At 44.8% G+C, this 12,867-nt stretch overlaps 1 protein-coding gene and 1 long non-coding RNA gene across 2 annotated transcripts in view; one reads left to right on the forward strand and one right to left on the reverse strand.

Moving 5' to 3' along the window:
• LOC106652737 (hemicentin-2-like) overlaps window positions 1-12,867 on the forward strand; it is a 32,743-nt gene that overhangs the window by 2,236 nt on the left and 17,640 nt on the right. The window lies entirely within an intron of this gene.
• LOC106652739 lies at window positions 6,927-7,509 on the reverse strand. Its single transcript, XR_001339390.2, has 3 exons — window positions 7,399-7,509; window positions 7,178-7,333; window positions 6,927-7,087 (listed from the first exon to the last, which is right to left on the reverse strand). It is a non-coding gene; the product is annotated as an uncharacterized LOC106652739 (long non-coding RNA).

The raw sequence follows: 12,867 nt of genomic DNA on the forward strand, positions 1-12,867 counted from the left end.
CTTTGCGATAATTAACGAGTCGCCCGCGAGCTTCGATTATTCACGGCTGCTGCTGGCGGTTAAAAGATATGCTAAACATCTTCGATTATTCAGTCGTACAATCGATTTGTTATTAATTAACGGTTTTCGGCCAGAAGAGCTGGCTGCATGCGGTCTAGTGTGCGTGTGTGTATATGTGTATATCGATCGAATCAATCAAAACTTTCCAGACGCTTTGGGAAAATTCATCGAAAGCTCTCTCCTTTTCCATTCTTTTTTATTCTGCTACGATCTTTTTTTCTTACCCCTCGTTCTTTCTTCTTTCTTTTTTTTTTGACGTTGAATTTTTGCCATCATTGTGTAACATAATGGAGAGGTATACGGATGCTAGGAAAACCCGCAAGTCGACTTTTACCGCGCTATACATAGCATTTCGCCGATATTTATGTAATAATAACTCGCGCGCGCGCGCGCAGTAATTGTTCGCGAAATAAACGGGCGGCGGCGCGTGTCAGCGAGCGAGCGAAATTTTGATACAACGGTAATTGAAGCGATGTGCTAATTAAATGCCCATGGAAATTGCTGTAGTTTATTCAAAAAAAAAAAAGAACAAGAGAGAGAGAGAAAGCAAGAACAAGTCAAAAGGCATGCGCGCCGTAAGGACGTTACGCTTAAATTCGCTGGCGTGAAAAATGAATTTTTTTTTTTGTGTTGCTTCGTTCTTATATTATGCACGACATTCTGGCAAAAGACGTTTAAGATTGTCCGTGACTTTCTCTCTCTTTCTCTCTCTCGNAGGGGGGGGGGGGGGGGAGAGTTTTCGTGCCTTCAGCAGCCCTCCGGCTTCGTAGTACACGAGCGCCGCGACTCTTCCCTTCTTCTTACTTTTTTTTTCCTTCGTTTTTTTTCCAGCGGTAGCTACTCTCTCTCTCGCTCTCCTATTTTAACTTTGAATGAGTAAAGGTTCTTGATATTTTCCCGAAAGAATTTGAAGTGCCTCGTTATAGGGGGAGAATCTCGTTAAAAAGTAGTTTTTCTTTCACTGCGGCCTTGCGCGCTGCGTGCCTTTAAGCCTCTGCGCGGTCGCATCGTTATATGGGTAATTTGATGATCGTTGCTCTCTCTCTCTCTTTCTCTCTATCTCTCTTTTTGCGGCCGCGCGCATAGACAAAAAAAAAGTCGAAGGCCACCACGAAGGGCGAGTGCACAGTTTTTTCTCATATACATACGCTCGCGCTAATTCATTTTTCAACGCCGCAAGAAATTGATGGAGAAGAAGCTGAAAAAAGGGTAAAGAAAAAGAAGAAAACAGTAACGAAACGTCTATGTAAGATGTATAGGCTGGCTACTCGGCATCGGACAGATATCAGCCAAAAGTATACCAGATATATATCTCTCGTACATATAGGTTTGAAGGAGGACTTTTGAAAGACTGGTCTAACTTTTTCCCTCCGACGAGGCCCTGTGCGTGTGTCCGTACGTATGCTATACGTGCACGAGCTATGCCCGTTCGAGGCACGATAGAGAGAAGAGGGAGAGAGAGAGAGTAAGAAGTTTGGCAATTTCCCGGAGGCTAATCTAGAAGCGCCCGTCCGAGCGCGTCGGTCAGCATTGAATTGCCCGCGCGCACACAAATCTACCGCAGCTATATATGCATACGTACAGACACATACACATATAGGATATATATCTGTACCGGCTGGGCTGCTGAGCTTTGCTCTATGAATTATACAAGCTATTCCCATTGCTTTCGCGTAGCGAGCAGTGCTGTACGCGTAGCTATATAGCGTGTAGTATAGTAACCCCGTGTCGCTGCTGCTGCTGCCGGCGGATTTTCGGGAGCAAATTGACTCGACTTTCCACTTTTTCTCTTTCTCTCTTTCTTACGCTCGCGCTCGCTTATTCTTTATTTCATTCCGAGCCTTACGTAAAAATCGGAATCATCTCGATCCATACCAGAGGCTATGATTTTCCGAGCTTGAAGCAAAACTCGCGGGTCATTTTCGCGCTTATATATACGGACGAACCGACGAAATATCGTATAAATCGAATACCCGCGTATCGAAGAGGATCTATATTATTTTCGCCTCTAGACTATACCCACTAGACGTCGATACTTTGTATCCACGCGAGATCGTCAAAATATATACAAGCGAAGGCGCGTGAGATACGACGTGCCGAGTCTGAAATTTCGCACCTCTAAAGCTCCGCACGCGTGTATATTATATACGCATACGTGAGGCATCGACGAAAGATGTGTTTCGGCTGAAAAATATAGCCGTGTATACTTTCTTCCTATATTTTTTTTTTAAGACTCGAGTCGTATACAACGAGAATCGTGTATGAATCATGAATTTCCATTCGATCCGTGTATGCTCTCGAAACGAGAGTGAAGCAAAAAAAAAGAAGAAGAAGCCGCTGTATACGGAGTTGTTGATCAAGCTGATATCGCACCTGTAATTAAATAGAAAAAATTTTCTCGATATTGTGAAGGTTATTCCTTAGTATATATTGTTTTTACATCGATTTTAAATGGGTACAATTCTCTCTCACTTACAAAGTCTTACAACTTTGCTTTACACTTACAAGACTTTGTAAGCGAGAAAGAATCGTGTTGTGCAACACTGAAGGATAACCTTCGTATTGCCGTGAAATTTCCTTTTTATTTAATTGATAAAATATAAAATCTAAATAAAGAAAATATATCTTCGTAAATTCAAATCATCGGCAATATACAATCAGCCCATCGTATAGCCACGTCACACAGCGTCAAGTAAATTATTGTACGCCAATGTTAGTCTTGGTTAGCATGGACTCGATATTAGAGAGAGAGAGAGAGAAGTCAAAAGCCGCGCGCGAACAACTGCCTCAATTTCCCGTGTACTGTATAGCTGCAGTACACGTCACTTATCTCGGCCAGGATGTCGCACTGGCCTCGTGATAATATGTAAATGTGCGCATGTATGCGTAGACGCTTTTCTTGGTCGCGCAAGATCGTTCCGATGTACCGTCATATATACACCGTATAGCGCCGCTCGAGAGGCGATACAGAACAACCTCCGCTCGCGCGCCCTTTATCAAGACGCGTTGGAGAGACACTTGCTCGGTCGAAACTGTTTAAAGGCTCGGGCTGATTTGTAGCTTCTCTGCGATGCGCCGGAGTCTCCTTTCTTCCTATCTCGTATACCCACACACCAGGACCGAAACTTCGGAGCTTCCTCGTGCGCGAGGCGAAGGATTCCGGTGCCACCGTCGAGCTATGGCGACAAACTGGGTCGAAATGAGAGGAAATTGACGTAACAAGCTCTCGCGCGCGCAAGCTTAAGATCTCTCTCCCCGAAACTCGAAAAGGAGAGCGGGACAGCGCGCGGACAACAACTTCGCAACTCGAATACGTGGCTAGACTGAAACTATAATATATAATATACCCCTCGGATACATTATGAACGGGGTTGTACATTAGTGGATTGATACACGCTACACGCGTATAGTATAGTCGATCGAAAAATGTCAGTTTTATGGATCCAATGTAGCCGAAGATAAGAACGGGTAAAGAGATCCATCGTTTGGCGAGGAGATGGAAAAAAAACAGCGAGACAAGAGGAAACGGAGTATATGATATCAAGAACGTACTATGTACAAACGATGATTAATGATTCATCGACGACTATAGCGACGAAGACGACGACGACGAAGAAGATGCAAAAACAACGTCGGTGATCTGTAACGCGAGCGTGTGTGTTGTACGGACTCTTTCAAAATTTATTATTCCAATAAAATAACGCATCCACTCGGATGCGATACGTGCCTCTAAGTGGCAAGAGGCAATACACATAATGCACGTCTCGATACAGGTAAAAAGTGCGCGCGCGGAGGTGGGGGGTTGAAAAATGCAAGACCGGCATAAGTGGGGTAGGTGATGCGTATTGAAAAAAAGAGACGTATATTGCAAGACAGAGCAGCAGCAGCAGCAGCGGCAGCCTTTATATAAGCGAAAAGAAAAGGGAATCGCGAAAGACAAAAAAGCGAGCCTCGCTGCGCCAGTTTATATATGTAAGGTTATATAAGAAGGCTGCAGAGAGAGAGAGAGAGAAGGATGGAGCCGCTGACGTGGCGCAAGATTGATTGGAGTCACGAGATGGAAAATTAACGGTCTGCGCGCCGCGCCGTGTAGCAGCAGCAGCAGCAGTACTACTATACTGTACCAGCAGACGACGCATTCTGCGAGCGGCCCTCTGCGTGCCTGTGTGGCAGTGGTGGGGGGTACAGGAGTAAAATGGAGAGGAGCGGGGCGCGGGGGTGGGACGCGCAGGAGCTACGGAGGAGATGGAAGAGGGAAAAGAGAGAAAGGAGTGACAGACACCGCATACTAATCTCGACTTCTTGGCTCCGTTGAAGTCTATACGCGGGTGTGTGTGTGTGCACGCCTTCTTCTTCTTCTTCTTCTTCGTCTTTCGGACAGCATCGCATAACCCCAACTTGCCATTTTCCTTCCTTCTTCGTCTTCTTCTTCTTCGTCGTCGTCGTCGTTTTTTTCGCCTTGTCTCTCTCTCTCTGTTACGTCCTGCATACGGAATAAGATCTTCGCCTCGCGTGTGCTGCACAACGTGTACACCGTGTGCGCGTCCCGACTTTGACATTCGTCGAGTTATTTTTCTGACGTTAGCTACCTTGAGAACGATTGGGTCATTTTCTCTCTTGCGCGCGTTATGTGTACATGTATAGTGTATACGTATAGCGCCGGAGGAGCTATACGCGAGAAAAACAGAAAGAGGACGAGAATAAAAAAGGGGCTAGCGAAGGCAACTTATCGTCCGTTCGAGTTATATCAAAGTACGTCATGCACTGGTACATGCTGCTCTATTTGCATATAAGCGAGAAGAAACATGCAAAAAAAAAAATTTACTTTTGATGCATCGCCGTCCGTTACGCTGTGTAGCGCGCGCGAAAAAAAGAAGGCAACGAGAGGTATTCGAATCGATGACGGACGGAGAAAAAATGCTACGTCTCGCAACGACTTAATTTCAGGGCTGCGCGCGTATCACGAGCGTTGTTATGTTTGGAGAGCCTAGATCAATATAGAGAAAACGACTCGTAACGGTCTCGAAGTCCAGGAAAAATAAAATAGGTAGAATTCGCTACGTTCGGAGAAACTCGTGATAAAGAGAACAACGAAAAGTGACGCCGTGAATGATCGTGCACCGGAACACGACTCTTATATCGGTTTAAACAGAGAGAGAAAATAAACTCTTAACTCGTACACTCTACTTTATTTTTAGGATATGATTGTGGAGCTATGATTGACAATATGTATCGTTTAAAGTTCGTATCGAATAATCCTGGCAAAAGACTTAAAAGTGGCAATATAATGACTTCAAAGGTTGTAAGCCAATTATCAACTATTAATACCACTTTTAACTTTTACCACTAGATGGCGAGTATCTATGTATCTGTAAATCTACAAGTAGAAAATTCAAATCAATTACATAAATCGAAGCACTATTATTAAAATTTTTCTCTTTTCTCTTGCTATTTATAAAATGTACTTAATTACAGATGAATAGTTTACAAAACATTAGCCAACTCAAAATCTCTCGCTCTGTATGTACGAAACATAAATATAACAAATACATCTTAGCACTCGCACAAATTCGATAAGTCTGCTAGCTTTTCCTCCGCTACTATATATGACAGGGACAAAGTGCAGCCTGTGCTTGAACTAAATATGTACAGTTTTGCCGAATCATTTCGTTCCGTAGGACTCGATGTGCGTAATCAGAGAGAGAGAGAGAGAACTGCGACTTTTACTCGAGCTATCGTCGCGCCCGTACATACACGTATACATCATATACGTTGCATATGTGCGCGTACGTCAGCAGTTGGAAAGTTCGTACATATAGTCTCTCGTTCGGGCGATTGATCGCGTCGCACGACGACGACGACGAGGGGGCGAGAGCCAATCATCAATCAGAGCCGGGACGAAAAGTTAAATGGCCGGGACAACGGGTTTTAATATCTCTTCGGTATTAGAAACGGTAGTGCAGCTATACGAGCGCACGAAATCCCGGAGACAGAGACAGAGAACTTATACGTATTGCCAACGGAGGGAGGGAGGGAGGGAGTGGGTGGCTCGAAATAAAAGTTGGCGCGATAAATCAAAAGTGAAAAGTCGCCGTCCAAGTGCCGGGCTACTGTTCCTTCTTCTCTCTTCCCTTTTTTTCCCCCCTTCACTTTCTGCAATTTTCCCTCGTTTTTGTCTCGCATTAGCTTCGAGTGCGTGTCCTCGTATATATGCTGCTGCCCCGGTGACGGTATTATATCCCTCGCGATTTTCCTAAAGGCGCTTATGAGGCAGTCACCGTTTTACTACTACTGCTCTACCTATATATCCGAGAGCACGCGCCGAGTGATGAATGAATTTTTCTCCGAGCTTCGATTATTCATATCGCGCGATTCGACCTATCCCCCCCCCTTCTGCGAGACGAAAAGTTTCTGTTCTCGGATACGCGAGCGCAACGTGACGACGCGAGATGGCTATTGTTTTTTTGTTACCCTCTCGTCCGATAATCATTCATCGATGTTAATTAAATGGCTGGACGGGAATCAGAAACGAAGGTGTATGAAAATATACTTTTGATACTAGTAAATATGTGTCGTGCCTTATGTAAGTTGACTTGCTCTTTTCAAATCTAAGGTTTAATTCGAAAAAATTTGCACTGTATGCATACTGTATGTATAGATGCCTGAAAATGACTTAACATCAACTTTTACTTGAATTAATAGAGACAAAACCAAACGACTTCGTGGCTGTTAACAGATTACAGCTATCGTCGAGTCTTATAATGACCCCCTTTTACTTCATGAGCGCATGTAACTCGCAACTTGCTCTCTATACTACCATTAGTTTATCGTAAAAATGCAACGATATTTAAACATACTAAAATTATTGATTAATTCATTTATTTAATTTTTTCTACAATGTCACGTACACATTTTGTGCTCACAACGCCTTGTAACCAAAAATAATGCGATCTTCAGCGTGTTCCTTGGCTGTGAATCATCGAAATATGTGACGTTTGGTTTTTAATCCACCGTGACATTGATTAACCTGTCAATCGAATACATAAATTTAGATTTATTTTTAACCATATCTTGGAATTGATAAAATTTTTCGTGAAGTAGACCAAATAACACTTACATGAATTCAGTCCTTCGAATCACGTTTATGTTGCTGCTGGTGCTGCTGTGGAGGCTGCAGCGGCGGCGTCTTGCTTACCTTTGCACTTACGTCCTCTACACTTCTTTGCACCCTTTTTTGCCTCGACATCGTCGAAAACAAACACCGTCAGAAAAACTGAATTCAAGACATGAATTATTTCAAAATTGAATATCTCAATGGTGTAGAATAAATATCATTACCTGCTACGACGAGTAGAAATAAGAACGGAGACTTGAACATTTTTTCGGATTTCGAGCTGCAATGACTTCTTGGAGCGACGATCAATCGAAAGACTTTTATATACTGGGATCAAGTTTAAATGCCGCTCGTAAACATCAATTTTTATACTCGGATAATTAAAATTTACAACGAGTGCGTTATTAAACTAGGTGTTTGATTGCGCATAAAATTGTTTGATTAATACAGCCAATTTACATTGACAGATAACGATCGTTGAGGGTATGCAAATCTAACTAAATTCAATTTTTTCATTAAATTTGTAATAAAAATTATACTTTATAATTTTATAGGAATGTTATCAATTATTATCAAGTGAGCTCAAGAAGCTCGATGAAAATAGTTTACTTCAAACAAACGTATGGATAATCAATAGAAAAATCGAAACTCACTTTTTAAATTTATTTATTTGAATGATTTAAAAAATATACAAAATTATATCAAAAAATCGCTATACAGTGTTTTAGCCCTCGGCAGCCAAGCAAACGTTATACAGATCTGCGTTCGTGAGATTGTCGATCACCATTACGCAGCAGAGTAGCGGCAGTCGGCAGTGCGTCAGCACCACGAAGGGCTCCAGCGCCCAGGAGCGGAAGAATCGCCTCGACGCTTTCTCGCAGAGATGCCGGTCGAGGGCCTCGACGTAGCCCTGGGGCAGCACGTGTAACGAGCGCGCCAGCTCCAGGTTGTCCACGTGGACGAGCAGCTTGGCCGCCACGTCGAGCGGTGCCTCGATCAGCTGGTCGAGCGTAAGGTCCTCTTTGACCCTCAGCTCCTTCGCTCTCCTCACCAGCTCCGCGTTGTCGTAGTACCAAGACTTTTTCGGATCCTCCGCCGTTGTCGTCGCTGTCTCGAAGATACTGTACTTGGCGAAGAGCGACATGACGGTCAGGGCGTCGGCTCGGTCCAGCTCGTATCCTGCGCGCTCGAGGCGCTCGACCACTGCCAGAGCCCCAGCGACCAGCTTCAATTTCGAATTGCGCCACGACTCGCTCGGCTTCGGTCTCTTCTCGAAGTGACTCCGTGCGGGAAAGACGAATCCGGCCAGATCGGCGCCCTGATCCAAGAGCACGTCCATCACCTTCGGCAAAAGAAACGCGACGGCCCATTGCAGAGGCGTACGGTCCGTACCATCCCGAGCATCGACCCGCACTCTCTGCCTCATCTCCGCGTTGACGTCGAAAAACAGCTGGGCCAAGTCGTCGTCGTCCTCGTCTCTCCTGCAGACGACGTGCAGAGGCGTCCATCCTTGCTCGGTCGTCAGATTCCCATCGGCACCTCGTCTCAGCAGCAGCGCGGTCAGCCTCTGGTTGCCGGCACGCAGAGCGAAGTGCAGCGGCGCGTAGCCGAGATTACCCAGCGCGTCGATCCTTACCGGCCGGCCTCTCTCGGCGGCCAGGTCGAATATCAGCTCGGCCAAGCCGTCCGTCCGTTCGTTGTGGCGCGTCTTGGCGCAGACTATGTGCAGCGCCGCCTCGCCGTAATCGTTGGCGAGATTCCAGTCGGCGCCCCGCCGCAGCAGACACTCGGCCGGATCGGGCTCGTCGAGGTTCAGCGCCAGATGGAGCGGCGTGTCGCCCATTCGGTCCCGGGCGTCCAGCCGCACCTCGCGCCCGATCTCGTCGCAGACCTCGAAGAACAGCTCGGTTATGTCGTGATAGTCCGAGCAGACGACGTGCAGCGGCGTCGAGCCGGCGTTATTGGCCAGATTGGGGTCGGCGCCCCGTCTCAGCAGTGCCTCGGCCGACTGCATGTGGCCGAGCTCCAGGGCCAGATGCAGGGCGGTGTCGCCCTGCTTGTCGCGCGCGTCGATCAGCACCGGATGACGTCCGACCCGTCTGGCGACGTCGACGATCAGCCTCACCGAGTCGCCGTCGTCGGCCCTCAAGCAGGCCACGTGCAGAGCGGTCAGTCCCGTCTCGCTGGCGAGATTCGGATCGGCGCCGCGTCGCAGCAGCGTCGCGATCGCCTGCGCGTTGCCGTGATTGCAGGCCAGATGCAGCGGCGTACGGCCCATCGAGTCCCGGGCGTCTATATCGACTCGCCAGCGTCTCTCGTCGCAGATCCGGAAGTAAGTCTCGGCCAATCCGTCGATCGTCGCGTAGGACGACCTCTTGTCGTAGATCGTGTGCAGGGGCGTCGTGCCGTCGTCGTTGGCCAGGTTCGGGTCGGCGCCGTAGCCCAGCAGCGCCCTCGTCACCATCTGGTGGTTGCGGAACAGAGCCAAGTTCAGCGGTGTGCTGCCCCACGGGTCCCGAGCGTCGATCGGCAACGGTCGATACCTCTCCTGAGCGTGCTCGAACAGCAGGGCCAGCAGGTCGCTGTCGCCCCTGCGCATGCAGATAACCAACAGAGGCGTCATCGACTTCTTGTTGGCAAAATTTGGATTGGCACCCAGTCGCAGCAGCGTGCGCACCACCTCGATTCTGCAGTGGGCCAGAGCCAGATGCAGCGGCGAGTCGCCCGTATCCGGCACCGCGAGATCGGGATCCACCTGGCCGAGCTCGAGGAATTTTTGCACGACGTCGTCGCAGCCGGCCATGCAGGCGATGTGAAAGTGCGTCAAGCCCTTGTCGTCGACGTAATTGACCTCGAACTGGTTGTAGATCCGAAAGAGGCGACGCGCCGCGGTGTCCCAGCTGAAGAATCGACGCCTGGCCACGGCGTGCAGCGGCGTGACTCTTAGCAGCGACGACGGCTGGGGCTGCTGCTCGGGCCTGTCCTCGTAGCCGCTCGCGATGACGAAGTCGACGATGGGCAGGGCGTGCACGTCGCAGCCGAGACACACGCTGAGACACGTGACTTCCTCGGCGAGCAGCCAGTCGATCTCCTCGGGCCGAAAGACGTCGAGCAGATCGGGTAGTCGGCCCTGCCAACTCTGCACCAGGGGATAGAGTCGAGCGATAAATTCGCGTCGCTGAGCTTCGACCCGCCAGTCGACGTTCGCGCGTAAGCTCTTCAATTTCGCTGAGTTTTCTCGGCCTTTGACATCGTCGTCGTTGTCACGGCTTTTGTCGCTCTCGATGGAAATATCGTACAGTTGATCGGATTCGTCGTTGAAAGCGGCCATCGTTGTAAGCGCTATATACACACAAATATAATTTTAGCTTATAATTCCCGATGGAAAAAAAATCGTTCAAGAAAGAGTAAAAGTAGTAACTAAAACCATCATATTAAATTGTAAAATGTAATAAAATGTAGAAAAATGTAAAATTACTAGCGATTTCGGACAGCCAATGAATTAAAAAAGGCAGCATCAAATCACATTTTTTTACACTTTTTTACATTTTCTTCAATTAGTCTAGGAGCCACACAGGTGCCCGCTTCAAAATGAATCCCAAGAGCTGAACCAAGGTGTTTTCTTCGTATTTTTTCCCGCCGAACACGAATTTCAGAGGTGGACATCGATCCGAGTGGTCGTTTTTTTGTTACTAACAATTTGATTGTTTAAACGGCCATAACTCGAAAACTATTGAAGATAAATTAAAACAATTTTCCGTCATTCTATTCTAGATGAAAAAGTGAAGAGATTCAATTTTTAAAAGTTAAAATCGGTTCATTAGAAAAAAAGTTATTGACAATTTTGTGTTTTTTTGCCAAGTCGATCTCAATCTGCAACTTTCGAGTTTTTAACGATTTTTAATTCGTTACATATGCAGCGGACGAAAAAATGACAAGAAAAATTTTTTGTTAAGAATTGTCCATGGAGTCGAAAAATATTTTTATTTTGCAAAATAAACACTTTTTTGCAATAACAATTATTTGTTTATTTTGTTCATGTAAAAAAATAATCTTTTCTTCGTATTTTTTTCTGCTAGACACAAATTAAGAGGATTGATCTAAGTCGCCGTTCAGTTGTTATTAACAATTTATGAAAAATTAAATTGAGGAAAAGTAAAAAAAAACAAATTTTTCATTTAATAATAATTAAAAACAATAAAAAAATTAAATATTATTACATGTATTCTGTGTTCATATTTTTGTAAATGTAAAAAGTTAGATACGTGTAAAAATATTTAATTTTTTTACTGCTTTTAGTTATTAATAAATGAAAAGTTTTTTATTCTTTATTTTTCCTCAATTGAATTTTTCACAAATTGTTAATAACAACTGAACGGCGACTCAAATCGATTTCCAACCTCTTAATTCGTGTCCAGCAGAAAAAAATAAGAGGAAAAGAATATTTTTTTACATGAAAAAAATAAACATATAATTGTTATTGCAAAAAAAGTGTTTATTTTGCAAAATAAAAATATTTTTCGACTCCGTGGACAATTCTAAACAAAAAATTTTTCTTGGCATTTTTTCGTCCGCTGCGTATGTAACGAATTAAAAATCACAAGGCAAAAAAACACAAAATTGTCAATAACTTTTTTTCTAATGAACCGATTTTAACTTTTAAAAATGGAATCTCTTCGCCTTTTCATCTAGCATAGAATGACGGAAAATTGTTTTAATTTATCTTCAATAGTTTTCGAGTTATGGCCGTTTAAACAATCAAATTGTTAATAACAAATAACGACCACTCGGATCGATGTCCACCTCTGAAATTCGTGTTCAGCGGGAAAAAGAAAACACCTTGGTTCAGCTCTCGGGATTCATTTTGAAGCGGGCACCTGTGTGGCTCCTAGACTATATATGCTATCCGCGTGTGGTAGCAAGTGATTTTCGTGAAAAAAATGTATTGATTTTCATGAATAAATTAAGACAAATTATCATGGATATGTATATAAACCAAATTATCAGTACTCCTAAGTACATCTATATGATGATGTTATAAGGCTTTCTGCTGCATTAGAATGAGCTCACTTTTTTCACGAAAACCTCTTGCTGCGGTCAATTTGATCACATGCGCCCTTGACCATGATTTTAAACTCATAAGTAAAAATTGTAACATTTAAAATTATTATTACAGAATTTTATGTTTTTTTACACTTTTTTACTTTTTTCATGTAACATTAAATGAGCTTGAATTTATAGGGTTTTCATCTCTCTAATTATAGGTAAACAAATGTAATAAACTGTAATAAAAAGTAAAAAAAGGTAGAAAAACGTATCACACCGAAAGAAAAATCGGAAGTATGGGCTGCGCGTGTACGTAACCCACGGCTACGATTACTTTTCGAAGTCTTAGATTCCGCTATGACGAAGCGTGAGATTATGAGAAGCGTAGCGAGATGCTACGTTCAATGTACGCGTGCGGCAAGTCCGACTGGTCGTAGCCTCAGACTACGAACGTCCGATCGTGAAGCTACGATCTGTGTGAGCGGGCGGAGGCTACGCCGAGTCGGTCCACGATTTCGAACATCAGGCCGTAATGCCGCATACATAAATGAAGCATAATAAATAAGTAAACATTCAATAAAGCATGTTACGTATATAGTGATAGTGTTGTGCGTATTGTCTCTAATCAAAAGTATATAAAAATTCAT

The sequence above is a fragment of the Trichogramma pretiosum genome, unplaced genomic scaffold (genome assembly GCF_000599845.2).
Source record: "Trichogramma pretiosum strain Unisexual culture from Peru unplaced genomic scaffold, Tpre_2.0 scaffold112, whole genome shotgun sequence".
NCBI classification, from domain to species: Eukaryota; Metazoa; Arthropoda; class Insecta; order Hymenoptera; family Trichogrammatidae; genus Trichogramma; species Trichogramma pretiosum.